The 14920-nt window shown below is 46.8% G+C and overlaps 5 non-coding genes across 5 annotated transcripts; 4 read left to right on the top strand and 1 right to left on the bottom strand.

Moving 5' to 3' along the window:
- Nucleotides 1-5608: 5608 nt before the first annotated feature.
- TRNAI-AAU (transfer RNA isoleucine (anticodon AAU)) lies at nt 5609-5682 on the bottom strand. The gene has a single exon. It is a non-coding gene; the product is annotated as a tRNA-Ile (tRNA).
- Nucleotides 5683-7886: 2204 nt separating this feature from the next.
- TRNAT-AGU (transfer RNA threonine (anticodon AGU)) lies at nt 7887-7960 on the top strand. The gene has a single exon. It is a non-coding gene; the product is annotated as a tRNA-Thr (tRNA).
- Nucleotides 7961-11112: 3152 nt separating this feature from the next.
- On the top strand, nt 11113-11185 carry TRNAV-AAC (transfer RNA valine (anticodon AAC)). The gene has a single exon. It is a non-coding gene; the product is annotated as a tRNA-Val (tRNA).
- A 1534-nt stretch (nt 11186-12719) lies between these two features.
- Nucleotides 12720-12801, top strand: TRNAS-CGA (transfer RNA serine (anticodon CGA)). The gene has a single exon. It is a non-coding gene; the product is annotated as a tRNA-Ser (tRNA).
- Nucleotides 12802-13965: 1164 nt separating this feature from the next.
- On the top strand, nt 13966-14038 carry TRNAR-ACG (transfer RNA arginine (anticodon ACG)). Its single transcript has one exon. It is a non-coding gene; the product is annotated as a tRNA-Arg (tRNA).
- Nucleotides 14039-14920: the final 882 nt, after the last annotated feature.

Raw genomic sequence — 14920 nt, forward strand, 5'->3', positions numbered from 1 at the left:
AAAAATTGAGAGACTATAGCAGAAGCACCCCATTGGCTTAAAAGTAAAAAACACAGGCTCTGATGTCATACAAACATGAATTCAAATCCTTGGTTCTGCCACTTACTAGCTATGTGATCTTGACCCTTTACCAAGTTAAACTCTCTGAGCCCCAGCTTTACACGGTGTAAACGCATCTCTCGTTCAGGGTTGTGAGGATTAACCACAAAATATTTGCAAAGCCGTTTAGTAGTAGCTGGCATAGAATTCCTCCATGTGTGTTCCCGTAACTACTGCAACAGAGCAAAGAGCTTTTGAAGGATTTTTCAAATCACTGGAGCTTTCAAGAGCATCACTGAATGTTCACCCTAAGCCCTGACAGAAAAGACATTAAAATTCTATCACTGAGCTTTTAGCAGTACCAGAAAATGCTTATATGGACTCTCTTTTTGCTGAAGAAAAACTTGCTTAAACAGAGAAAAATACCACGGAGTTCTTCATCTTAAAAAAGATAGAAAGGGATAAGAAAGAATTCTTTCCCTCTGCTCATTCCTTGTACTACGGTGCTAGTAAATTTCACTCGGCGAACCACACACACGAATTAAGCGCTGGTTAAGCCACAAGGCCTCCACTAGACACAGTGTCAAAGAACTGTGTCTGCCCAGAGGAAGGGCAAGACACACCTCTGGGATCTGACTGGAGCCCGGTGGTTATCGTCACCCTCTGCACATTAACACTGCTCAAGAACTTTAATCTCTAATGACTTCAAGATAGAGGCAGGCTGTTGAGGTCGATGGACTGCTATCATCTGATGACCCCCTGTCCCCCCGTCCCGCCTCATGACATTACACATCTCACACTGACCTGATGCCCAGAATTATCAATGTGCACTCAACACAGTCACAACGCTTCCGCCTTCCAGAGAATGGTTTTGCAGAAGATGCTATCAGCCCGAGCTGTAAACCCCAGCACCTGCCGCCCAGCACCCGAGCAGTAAACCCCAGCACCTGCCGCCCAGCACCTGAGCCCGAGCAGCAAACCCCAGCACCTGCCGCCCCAGCACCCGAGCCCGAGCAGTAAACCCCAGCACCTGCCGCCCAGCACCCGAGCAGCAAACCCCAGCACCTGCCGCCCAGCACCCGAGCCCGAGCAGCAAACCCCAGCACCTGCCGCCCAGCACCCGAGCCCGAGCAGCAAACCCCAGCACCTGCCGCCCAGCACCCGAGCCCGAGCAGCAAACCCCAGCACCTGCCGCCCAGCACCCGAACCCGAGCAGCAAACCCCAGCACCTGCCGCCCAGCACCCGAACCCGAGCAGCAAACCCCAGCACCTGCCGCCCAGCACCCGAGCCCGAGCAGCAAACCCCAGCACCTGCCGCCCCAGCACCCGAGCCCGAGCAGCAAACCCCAGCACCTGCCGCCCAGCACCCGAGCAGTAAACCCCAGCACCTGCCGCCCAGCACCTGAGCCCGAGCAGCAAACCCCAGCACCTGCCGCCCAGCACCCGAACCCGAGCAGCAAACCCCAGCACCTGCCGCCCAGCACCTGAGCCCGAGCAGCAAACCCCAGCACCTGCCGCCCAGCACCCGAGCAGTAAACCCCAGCACCTGCAGCCCAGCACCTGAGCCCGAGCAGCAAACCCCAGCACCTGCCGCCCAGCACCCGAGCCCGAGCAGCAAACCCCAGCACCTGCCGCCCAGCACCCGAGCCCGAGCAGCAAACCCCAGCATCTGCCGCCCAGCACCCGAACCCGAGCAGCAAACCCCAGCACCTGCCGCCCAGCACCTGAGCCCGAGCAGCAAACCCCAGCACCTGCCGCCCAGCACCTGAGCCCGAGCAGCAAACCCCAGCACCTGCCGCCCAGCACCCGAACCCGAGCAGTGAACCCCAGCACCTGCCGCCCAGCACCCGAACCCGAGCAGCAAACCCCAGCACCTGCCGCCCAGCACCTGAGCCCGAGCAGCAAACCCCAGCACCTGCCGCCCAGCACCTGAGCCCGAGCAGCAAACCCCAGCACCTGCCGCCCAGCACCCGAACCCGAGCAGCAAACCCCAGCACCTGCCGCCCAGCACCTGAGCCCGAGCAGCAAACCCCAGCACCTGCCGCCCAGCACCCGAGCAGTAAACCCCAGCACCTGCAGCCCAGCACCCGAGCCCGAGCAGCAAACCCCAGCACCTGCCGCCCAGCACCCGAGCCCGAGCAGCAAACCCCAGCACCTGCCGCCCAGCACCCGAGCCCGAGCAGCAAACCCCAGCACCTGCCGCCCAGCACCCGAACCCGAGCAGTGAACCCCAGCACCTGCCGCCCAGCACCCGAACCCGAGCAGTGAACCCCAGCACCTGCCGCCCAGCACCCGAACCCCTCCGTGCGTCCCCCACCCCCAACCACACGCACAAATAGGGACGTCCTACCGTCTGCAAGACCAGGCCGCTCCGGGTGCATCTCACTTGTGGGGAGCGGCCAGGCCAGTGCCATCTGCTCCCGGGCCCGAGGACTCTGCACCGTCATCCACTCCGTTCCCTCCCGAAGGCCGAGGAGAAGCGACTACTGCCTTCCCCTCCGCCGGGCGCCTCCCGAGCCAGCCTGTGTGCCGCGGGGGCAGCTGCGGTCGCAGACCTACGTTTCTGGACACGTCCCCCCACGTCCCGCCTTCGTCAGGTGGCAGGCTCCGAAGCCTGGCCCTTCTCGAGCCGCCTCAGAGCCCATGGCAGTCCTGCGGCGCCTCCGGACCCGGGGAGCCGCCTTCCCACTCCGGGGCTGCTCCCGTCCGCAGAAACACCGCGAGCGCAGTGGCCGCTCGGGTCCACAACCGGACGCTCCGCCTCCGCCGCGGGCGTCATTTCCGGTCCGCTCTAGGAACCTGGAGGTCTCTGCGCCTCGGTGGTCGGCCTGCGATGTGACTTCTCCACCGGGGTCTCTCTCTCCTGGGTCGGCCTCCGAAATGGGCCGGGAGGGGTTCGGGCTTGACCGAGAATAGTATAATGAGCCCGATAACCGTATCTAACACTTTCAATAATTATCAACTCATGCAGTTTTATTCACGTATAACCCCAGCCCTCATTCCCCTCATTTACACGTTGAAGTAAATCTCAGACCTGAATCATAACTTCAGCTCAGCCTGGGGTAAGGTAAGGCGAGTACCTGCCTTGGGCACAAAACTGAGAAGCCTTACCAAAAAGCTTGGCAAACGAAAAAATATTTTAAAGCGATATTTTTTAAAAATAAAAATCAATGCAAAAGATCCATAATGAAGACAGTATCCAAGCTTTTAGTAGGGAATCAGTATTACTGATTTTTCCTTTTGCCTCAGGCTCCAATATAACTGGCATAGGACTAATATTTAAGTACGTACCTCTAAAAAATAAGGAAAAAATATAAATAAACAAAAATAAGAGATAAGGACTTGAAAAAACATAATCACAATACAATGATCACATCTAAAAATAAAAATAAAGTCAAGTACTCAATTATTGTTCAAATTTTGCCACTTGTTTTATATATTTTATAAATGGGTTCTATAATATATTACAATTATATGTAGATATTATAATGATAACCTGTATAATATAGAATATATTATAAAAAGCATATATATAGATAGATTACACATGTACTCTTTAAAAAACAAGCCTTTGAACTTATATGTCTCTCAAGTTCTTTGAATCTATAGTTTTTCTCTCTCTCCTTTTATTTGTAGAAGAAACTTGAGGTTTTCCACAGTCTGGATTTTGTTTCCTGTGGACTTTGAAGAAGGCACACAGCAGAAAACCAGTCTTTCACTCCAGTGAAGAGGAGCAAAAATAGTCTTTCTTTCTGCCCTTCTAAGTTCTCAATGTGAGCCCCCGTAACAAAAGACGAATTAACAGAAAAACACACAACTTTATTTAATGTGTTTTATGTAACACGGGATCCCTCATAAGGAAATGACCCAAAGAAGCAGATAGAGTTGCATGTGCATATACTGAATTGGACAAAGGGCAGTAAAATCAGGAAAATGTGATGAGTCAACGGGGCTGGAGCTAGGATAATTAATTGGGTGAAGTGACTAGGAAGATTAGGGTTAATTTAATAAGATTTCCCTGAGCCTCAACTTTCTATCCTTGAGAATTAGAGTGTGACTTTTCTGGTATAAAGAAGACATCTTTCACATGGGAATTTTATCTCCTACTTTTAAGAATAAGAAGAAAGTTTGGAGTGGTTTTCTTGTATCTGATGCTGTTCAAAAGCCCTTAGCTCAAAGTGATCATTGTGCCAAAGTGTCATATTTTGGGCTGGCATATTCTGCCACCCTTCACCAGCTTCTTCCTTATTTCCTAATGACAAAGCCCACAAATCAGCCAACCTACCTCACAAAAGCAGAATTTCCAGCTGGACCGCCTGAAGCTAGAGATCGTTCTGAGACTAAAATGGGCAGGGGAGGCCAGAGCACCAGACCCTCTTCTTTGCCAGCCTCCTTCAGCCACACGGGTCATCGATCTCTACAGTACTGTGTGTTCACTTGGTTTTAGGGCCTTTGCAGTTGCTGTACTGATGGAGAGGAAGAATTTTCTCTACCCTTCAAGTTTCTTCCAGCTGGTCTAAGAATTAAATTTACATGAGACTGATTAACAGGAGGAAAAAAACCCAAAGTTTCATTATGTACACATGGGGGGGGGGCAATAATGAGCAAAATTAAAAGCTTCCTTCCACAAGGAAATAAATATTTGTTAAAATTGTACATAATTTCTTTTGATTATTGAGCTGTTTGGGAGTCCATATTCAAGCCTCTAAATGTGATATGGCTTAAGAAAGAAAATGCTTTGTTCATACTAGAGAAAATTAAGGATATAATTTCCACTACCTCCTTCCCTGGGTTGGAAAAGCCTACACTTCGTACAATGTTGAGAGATTTCCAGATTCAACTTCTGGCTGGCAGGACCAACTCATTTGAAAATAAGCTTTAATTTTGATGGCGTACAAAGTAGAAAGTGCAATTAGAAATACTCAAGATATACTAAGAAAAAAAGTGCAAATGCAAAACAATGAGTAAATGATTATCTTTTGTGTGAAAAAGAAGAAAAATAATAATCAATATAAATATTTACATATACATGCCCAAGGAAAACCAGTAAGGATAAATGAGGAATTATGGACAGAGATTCCCTAGGAAGTGATTTTGAGATGTGGGCTAAGAATAAGGGTGAAAAGGAAACATCTCTATTTATCTTTTTAAAGTTTCTTTTTGAAATACAAAGATGTTGGTCATTCTTACTATTAAAGTTTTGGAAGATTTTTTTCTCATTTGTTAGCCTTTTTTTCTTTAAACTGAACTGGGAAATGCAGAATGACCCAGAAGGAGTGATATAAAGGGTGATCCCACAACTGGTTAATTCAGGGATTCTCCCCCCCCCCCAAAAAAACAGTTTCTTCACAGGAAAACAAAGCAAGACCAACGCTGTCTGTTGTGTCTGGTCTTTGCTGCCAAGCTGGACCTGCTGGTGAGATGCAGGAGCGCCTGGAGCCGAGGCTGGTATTCGGCTGCGTCCATGTGAGGACGCGACCTCGTCGCAAACCGGCTCAGAGATCCGTCCACTCCGCGTAGCCCGCGGTCGCCATTACGCCCCACGCGCAGCGCAAAAGCACCGCATCCGTGGCCCGTACGGGGATCGAACCCGCGACCTTGGCGTTATTAGCACCACGCTCTAACCAACTGAGCTAACCGGCCAGGATGTCCGTCGCGTCCTCTAAACGCCACTGAAACAGCATTTTTAATTTAATTTTATTTTTTTAAAGATTTTATTTATTTATTTGGCAGAGAGAGACGTCTACAGCGGGAGAGGGAACGCCAGCAGGGGGAGCGGGAGAGGGAGAAGCAGGCCTCCCGCGGAGCAGGGAGCCCGACGCGGGGCTGAAACAGCATTCCTATCTTGAGGTCTGTCTTGAGAAAAAGGGAGAATTGTTCCCACCCTTTGCGTCCTTCCCCTCTCGCGGGGCAGAGGGGGGAGAAGGGAGGGGAAAAGTTCCATACTCCGCTTCAAGGCATCACGCTTCTTCCAGGAACACCCGAGAAGAGTCAGGCCAAGGTCCGGCAGCGGGACCAGGTGGCTCCCGGCTCCTGGGGCCTGTTCGCGGCAGGCCAGCTCCGCCCGGACCCTGGGGACCCGGGACCCGCAGCCCCCGCCGCCCCCGGTCCGCCCCGAGGGTCGCCGATGTGGAGCTGCAGCGCGGCTCACCGGACGCGCGGTGGCGCCCGAGTGCGGGGCTGGCGTCGGCGCGCGCGCCGGAACCGGGGCGGTGGCCGAAGAGCTTCCGACCCCGCGGGGACCCGGAGCAGAGAGCCGGGCCCCCCCAAACCAGGCCGAGGGCTGCGGGAGGCAGGGCGTGACCAGAGCCAGGGCCGTCATCTGGCCCGGGAGAAACGCCGGGACTGACCCGGGTCGGGAGGCTCAGGAGGACGGCGGGAAACCTCCTCGGAGGTGCGCCCTCTCCAGCCCGCGCCCGACGCACCTGCCGGCAGGTGCGCGCCCCGGGAGGGGCCGACGGAGCCGCCGAGTCCTCTCATCCTCTGCTCTCGCTGCCGCGCTTGCTGCTCTTCTTCCCACCACGGCTCTTTCTGAGCGAGGGGTGCTAGTATTTTCAGAAGCTTATCGGCCTGTGTACATTCTAAAAACCTTTACCCTCCACTTGTAAGAACATATGTGCACATCTGTGTATTGTGTGGTCTTCTTCTGGATAAGCACTGTAGTCTGTAAGATGTTTAGTCCTTGATATTCTCGTTTTTTCCTAGAAATGGGAATCATATTCTTTGACTAGCTAAGTTTCCCACTTAGTTTCTAACCTCCCATTCCAGGTACTTGCTTCTAATACCATAAATTATTCTTCTGGTCCTTGAGCACGTTTTAACTAACTTTATACATCGTTTGAACCAATTAGTAGATATCTTCATATTTTTTGTCGTTCTGTGGCAACACTTCTGTAAGTCTGTGGGGTAGAATATTGATAGCACCACTCTTGTTTTACCAGGGCACTTGATGTGGTAGATGATTTCTGAGTCTGGGCCACATTCAGACTTACTTTGACCTCTAGAGATCGAAGGAGTCATCAGTCACTTGCCTTTGGTCAGGTTGTGGGCAGTTTTATTGGGAATGCTCTTAGAATCAGCAAATGAGAGAGGGTAAGGGAAGCGGGGTCGGCAAGAGGCAGAAGTTGAGCTTGATGTAGTTTAACAGAGGCCTCATTGTTCTCTCAGGGGTATTTGATCATGGAATGGCCCTTCAGAAATGTCCTGCCTTGAGTCCAATAGGAGGGGGGGAGGCCTTTATACTCTTCCATCAGCCAGTCTTGGATGTGAGCACCCCCAATGGTGGGTGTAAATTTGAGCAAGGTGCCTCTTCTGTTGAGGACAGTTCCCAGAGACCAACCCAGTTGTGAGCCAGCGGCAGTCAACATTTCTGAAGTTGAGAAATGAGTGCCACCATCCTTAAGCGCCATCTGACAGGTGCAAACATATCCTCACAGTTCTTCTGGCAACCGTGTGTCAGACACCTGTTGATTTTGACCAGTAGCATGTACCTTTCCACACTAATAGAGGAGAGCACAGGTGTGGTTAAAACAAAATGGTGGTCAGTATGAAGTCAATTCATTTTTCCTTTGGGGCTCAACAAAGGGCTCTGTCCCTGCCACCAGAGTTTATAGTCTGGCGAATCTAGGGGTGTCCACATTGAAACACTGATCCAAGAAGAGACAGTCATCTCAATCCAGTCCCTATGTTCATCCTTCCAAAAGAACATTCTTCTTTGGTTTTGACTGAGACAATGTGTGTTCTTTTTTGTTTTTGAAACATCTGGTAAACTAGTTACTAAGCTCATTACAGTTGAAGTGTGTGAAATCATACTCAAATAAGATGCAATTGGTGGGGCTGCTGTGCTTGGCTCCGTGGCTTAGCTGGTTAAAGCGCCTGTCTAGTAAACAGGAGATCCTGGGTTCAAATCCCAGCGGGGCCTGTCCTCCTGCTTTCTTCCTGGCTTTTGTGATTTAACCTCCTATGTTTTCTCTAGGTGAGTAGGAACGAACTTGAATTTACACTGGATGAATCTTGCAATACTCAGGCCCTTGAGAAGCATTCCCAACATATATACCAAGAGTAATTTAAGGACTCAGAATATTTGTCCTAGTCATGATATTTGCAGTAAGTGAGTAGCCTAGCTGGGGTTTGCCCCTTTGTCCTACCATTTGAGATCAAGTGACAGAGACTCAACCACTTTAACAACATGCCCTTTCAGATATTCTTTGTATTACTAAGAAAGGATTAATTTCTTGTTGATTGCTGAGCATCTGGGAATGCAAAGATGTTAGAGGACTATTTTTTAAAACTCCTTAAAGTGAATTTGAATCTAACAGATGACATCATGTAACTCCGGAAACACTGAGTGATTAACAGCACTAAATGATAAAAGGTGCCTACTCTGTGAGACAGTTTTAACCATGTCTTGGACATTCACAGTTGTGTCTTTGCTGAAGGGAGTTCTCTGTAATGGAAATGCTATTTCTTTCCTGACACAAGTTATTCTTTATTCAAACCACCTCCCCTATTAAATGTTCCCTGGCTTGGGATCCTCAGACAGACCTCTCCTCTTTTGTGCTATTAAAGTAGGCGTGCTGTTGTTTTAGACCAGCTGTGTGGTTCTTTCTTCTTCATGTCTAGTGATTCATTGGTGAAGTTGGGCAATTGGATAGTTTGGTGAATTCACCTGAACAAAATGTCCATTAAAAAGTGAAAGGTAAAGCATGGCCACGATGAGAAATGTCAGGGAAAGGGAAATGGTTAGGAAATATGTCCACTTGGTGTCTACCCAGGAAACTTTAGGTTTGAAACAAATGTCATAATGACCACACTGTGGATAACTACTTCCGGAAATCATTACTCTGCAGACTCAGCTGAGATCCTCTGGATTCATCTGTCCCTGTTACCTGTTATCACAGTTTCTTCTCTGTATTGGGATTGTTTAATGCTGAGTCTGTGTCTACAATTCCGCATACACAGCACATCAAACTTAGGAGTGTCAAACACTCTTAGGTGGTTAAGTTTTAAGTTCTTGAGTCTTGTACCTACACATGATTGCAACTGGAAGAATCTCAAGCATCTTGGTGCTTTCCAGGGCTGATGTTCACATCTTGACTCATTGCAAAGTCTCTGGAGTTGATCCTTCATCCTTCAGAATTTCTTCATCAACTCTAAACCTCTTGATTGCCTGCCTGGAGCTAATCTCCCCAAATATCCACATCTAAGACAGATCTCTCCCTAGCTTCAAACTCACATCTCAGTCTCCACTTGGATTTTATATAGGTACCACTAACACAGTGCACCATAAACTCAACTAACATCAATCCCATTGGAAACCTGTGGTTAACTTTGATTCCTCCCACCATCAAATCATCACAAAGTCTGTTGACTTTGCCTTCAACATGAGTAAGATGTCTTTCCCTTCTGTCCTTCTATTGGTCTCTATTTGGGTCTTCAATATCTCTTCCTGACCATAATCTATAATAGCCTCCTCTTGTTCCCCCCTGTCTTCAAGATTGGTCATCAAAGCCATTCTCGACATGTGTATTTTACAGTAGTTAAGTGTAGTGTCTTTTAAGTGCTAACTAGGTCAAGTTGATCAGTTACTAGCTATGGTTCAAATCCTCTATATCCTACTTACTTCCCCTTTTCTTTCAGCTTCTCATCAGCTACTCAAAGGAGTCTTTAAAATCACCAACCATAGTTGTGGTTGTTCTATTTCTTGTTTTAGTTTTCTCAGTTTTGCTTCATATGAGAATAAGTCCTCTTGGCGAATTGTTCATTTTATTGTTATTGAATGTGTCTCTTTATCTTTATGCCCTGCTTTTAAGCAGACAGAGAGTCTTTAGTACCCTAGGGTCTACTCTGTCTGATATTGATATATATCCGATATTGATATGATGGTTCATTTTTTCAAGGTATATCTTCCCTCACCACTCTACTTTCAACCTGTCATCTTTATTTGTCTTATGTATCTCTTGTAAGCAGGGTACAGGTGGCTCCTGTTTTTCTTTGTTTTATTTTACTATTTAGCCTGCCAATCTCTGCCTTTAATTATGTGTTTATCTCATTTACATTAAATGCAATTATTTATATTTGGATTTAAGTCCATCATCAAGTTAATTGTTTTCTATTTGTCCCAATTGTTTTTTCTCTTTTTCTGCCTTTCTTTGATTTAATATTTATTATTCCATTTAATCTTTGTTTAACCTAAAATGTATTCTCTTTTCCCCCCAGCTGCTTTTAAGGTTTTTTAAATTTTGGTTTTCAAGCATTTCAATATAATTTGGGTAGTTACAATTTTCTTTATGGTTAATCTGGCTGTCATTTTCTGAGTTTATTGAATCGATGCGTTGATGTGACTTTTTTTTTCATTGAGCTGTGTTCTTAAGATTAGTGCATTTTAATTATGTAAATTACACTTTGATTCTTTTTTAAAAAAGAAACCTTGGGGCGCCTCGGTGGCTCAGTCACTGAGCGTCTGCCTTCTGCTTCTCCCTCTCCCACTCCCTCTGCTGTGTTCCCTCTCACTGTCTCTCTCTCTCTGTAAAATAAATAAGTAAAATCTTAATAAAAAAAAAGAAATCTTCACTGATGACATCTACACTCCAAGAATTAGCAGTCCAACTTCTCTCCTCATATTCAGATTTAAATATACCTTCCCCTCTTTGGAAGGCACAACCCTTATTTTCTCTCATCTGGCCCACATATTCCCTTTTAATCTAATTTATTTCCATACCCTGCTTCAAATCCTTGGATATCCTCCCACCACCAACATCATGCCCACTCCATTCAGCTCCCGATGAAAAAATCCCCTTTCTAACTTCTCTGCATCAAATTTCATCATACTCTTTTCATCTATGAAGTCTCCGATCTGGTGTCATTTTCTCTAGAAAGCCACCAGGGCACTGGGGTAGTTTCCAGGTTTTTGGCTGTTCTAAACAGGCTTCTCTGAACATTATAGTAGATATATTTGGCAAGAGCATTTCTACCGGTATATGACAGTGTTAACTTCGTAAAGGGAAATCCCTCCGGAAAAAAGACCTGGGGCATCAAGAAATACTAACTTTTACCATGGGCTTCCCCCATGGGGTTTCCGTAGTGTAGTGGTTATCACATTCGCCTAACACGCGAAAGGTCCCCGGTTCGAAACCGGGCGGAAACACACGCTTTTTGCTTCTGAGCCTATTTCCTTTTAGCCATGAACTTGTACTTTCTTTCGAGGGTCTCAGACTTAAAAAAAAAAAACGCGAGTATTTGAGACCCTGAAATATGCCACTTTAGCATAAGGATGATTTTGAGCTGAGAGCTATTAAGAAAAAGCAAATAGGAAGGGCTCTCTGTCTTTCTCTGTCTGCTTAAAAGCAGGGCATGAATGTCCCTTTGTGAAGGTGTTCCCCTCCCGTCTCTCATGACAGAGGAGGAGAACTACCCTGATCACTAGAGATGGAAAGTCAGCACCAAGATGAGTCTGCAGAAACAAATCCTGCTAAAATAATCCCCGCTTCCATTAGTTTCCCCATATAGTTACCTTCCCACAAATGTTGCCCCTAGAAGCCCAAACTCCCCTTTTCTTTGTCTACCTACTTCCCTACAATGTTGTTAAAATGGTATGAAATCTTTCGAGTCTAACTGCCTCTTTGGGTTCTCGTTTCTTTCCTGGGAAGCCTTCATGAATGTAAAATTAAAATAAAAAACATCCACATCAACAAAATTTGTAAACTTTTTCTCCTGTTAACCTGTCCTTTGTCAGTTGGACTCATAGGCCCCTGCTACAAACCTAACAGAATAGAGGAAAAATTCTTCCTCCTTACATATGGAAATTGTGAAGATCAGGGCTTTGGGAATTTGAAGAAAATACACACATATCCAAAAAGATGTTAAGGATGAAGCATGTAATGTGGAGCCAGGAGTACTTGCATTTGAAACATAATTCACAAGGTTCCACACAAAATAAATAAGGTGCATAGTGTGTTAAAGGACCATGAGTGATATGGAGAAAAATAAAGCAAAGAATGGGGAGGAATCCTGGAATGAGGGGAGTGTAGGGCTTAGATATAATGTTCAGGCTGTGTTTCCTGATAAACTGATATTTGAGAAAGCACCTGAAGTAGGTAAGGGGCTGGGTCATACATATATCAAAGCAAGAATAGTCCAGCAAGGGGTGCAGTGGGAGAAATGAGATCTTGGGCAACTCAGCAGCCCAAGTGGGGGCTTTGGCATTTACTCTGATGAAATGAGATGTTGTTGAGTTTTGAGCAAAGCTGTGCTCAAAGTGTTTTGGGTTCAAAAAGATCTCTCTGGTTGCTTATCATTGAGTGTTTTGTAAGGACGGAAGAAGGGAAACCTATTAAGAGATTTTTGCAATATCCCATGTCAGAGATGAAGATGTGGTGGCCCGGGGTGATAGCAGTTAGGTGGTGAGAAGTTGTTCGGATCTAGATGCATTTTGAGGGGAGAGGAAACGAGAATCCCCTCACATATGTGGAATGGAAGAATAACTGAAGTCAAGGGTGTTGCCAAGATTTTTGCGTAAATATCTGAAAAGTTGAAATTGCCATTAAGTGAAATATGGAAGCCTGGGCTTGGAGAAGGTTTTGAGAGGACACTCAGGAACCAGTCATCCTCTCTCTAACATGCTACATGGTAAATGACATGTACCTGTCTTCACTCTAATGAATGAAGGACTCAGAAGAGGGGCTGTGATGGCCGAGTGGTTAAGGCGTTGGACTCGAAATCCAATGGGGTCTCCCCGCGCAGGTTCAAATCCTGCTCACAGCGTTGTGCTTTTTGGTGTGGGGCCCACCCGTTGAAGCTTCTGCAAAATTGAATGGCTCCCCGCCCAGCACCGCAGAGACAGCTCTTAAGCAGCAGTTCCAACTTATAACTCAAATCCTTTAGGAAGGCAGCGCCCCCTAGTTACGAGTTCCATCGTCTTTCATCGTCTGGGTGCCAGCTCAGTGTCCCCACTGTTCACACCGAGCTTCGGACGTGGAGCGCTCAAAAACACTGGCTGGTGGAGGGGAAGTTGTTAAATCTGGTGAGTGCCTGAGCACAGCAGCAAAGAGAACACAGGAGATGTTGAAATTTGGGGGAATAGATGCCCTTTCTGATCATAGAGCCCGCAGCTTCCTTAAAGGCATTCTCGGGCAGTAATCTTTAGTGTTTGTACTGACATCAAAGGCTGGTGAGAGCCATAAAAAATTTAGGGTAATACTCCATCATATTTGCCAAGTGCTCTTTGAGCACTTTTTACAAATAAGGAAATTGAGGCACAGAGAGGATATATTTGGACTTCTGACTTTGCCTTTTCAAGCCCATATGAAACCTCGTCCCCTCAGCAGACTACACCTCTCTTTTATAAGCACTTTTGCATTTGCAGCTCTTTTGAAGAGCTAAGTAAAATTTAAGCCAATTTTGTATTTGTTAGTAAATGAGTTCCTGGTTTCCAAGTTTCTTTGTCAAATGCCATTCTTAAAATGTATACTTCTATTGAATTCTTGCCTCCTTATTGCATCTTTTGTTTATTGCAATTTGTGGGCAGATGAATATTACGGGTGGGGGAGGGCAGTAATGAAGAGCTCAAAACTAGGCACTAATATAAACTGGGTAAGGAGTGAAGAGAGAACGTGGAAACTGAGTCCATGGAGATACGTTCAAGTAAAACAACAAAACAAAAATAAAACCAACAGCTACTAAGCACCAAACAAGTTTCCAAAGCATACAGTCAGAAAATAAGTGAAGATTGACCTATTTTCAATGAAAACATTTTATGTAAATGTGGATAATGCAAACCAGTCACAAAATAAATTATGCTTTCCCAGAATTGGTACAGATTTTGTTTCTAATCCCTGTCTAAATTAAAAAATCAACCACTTCTTCGTCTGATATGAATTGTGTATAGTAATAGAAAAATACAAGTATTGATAGCTTCATGACAGGTGCGGGCCAGTGGCGCAATGGATAACGCGTCTGACTACGGATCAGAAGATTCTAGGTTCGACTCCTGGCTGGCTCGCTGAGCTCACTTTTTCTTCACACTTTCTAGGTACTTTTTTTTTTTTTTTTTTTTTTAACAAAGCATTGAAGCAATCCTTAAAGTCTTTCGAATACACTTTCCTGGAACTGATCCTTCACTTTTGCGGATGCTCTCCCGCATCGACTGTTGCTGAGCCTGAAAGAGAGGTCAGAAGCATCAAACGAACAATCCTCTAAGATTTTCTTCTGTCATCGCTTCTTGAACTTGAGACAGGAGATTGGCTGAAAAAGACCATTAGAAGGAAGGTTTTAAAATCAAAGAAGCTCTAAAGAAAAATAAACAATGACTTTTCTTTCAGTGTCTTCTCCATTGATGTTTTCTCCCCACTGGGAAGAGTCCTCACCCTAGAGGTCTCTCCTGCGCAGTTCCTTCCTCGCGTGGCTACCAAAGAGAGAAGGACAGACATCTCTTGGGGAAATGTTGAGGCAGGGAAGGTTCGGCTGCGGGGACACGGGTGCGAGCGGCCCTTTGCCTCAGCTGAGCCCTTTAGAGAGAGGTTGGCTCTGAAGACCGCGGTCGCCACTCACCCCCGACGTGTCCCCACGTGCACGGCCGAGCCTTCTTCGGGACAGAGCCCCCACCCCCATCCCCACCCCCGAGGGGACAGAGAATCAACAGGAAGGGATCCCTTGTTTTGCAAAGGTAAACAACGGGGAAACGATGAGAGTGTAAGGAAGACCTGGGAGGTGGCAGCTTTCGGGCTGCCTCTCTGGACCGACCTGCCTCCTCCCTGCGCGTCGAGGCCGCGCGCAGAGGCTGGAGAGAAATCACTGCCAAGTGGGGAAAACGTCCTCAGACCAACCCCGAAAAATCATCTTCATATGTGGGCCGATTTCCGAAAGTGCAGCTCGTCTCCTCGGT

Source organism: Mirounga angustirostris, unplaced genomic scaffold (genome assembly GCF_029215605.1).
Source record: "Mirounga angustirostris isolate CCGP_5_RB_7025 unplaced genomic scaffold, mMirAng1.0.hap1 SCAF_8, whole genome shotgun sequence".
Lineage (NCBI taxonomy): Eukaryota > Metazoa > Chordata > Mammalia > Carnivora > Phocidae > Mirounga > Mirounga angustirostris.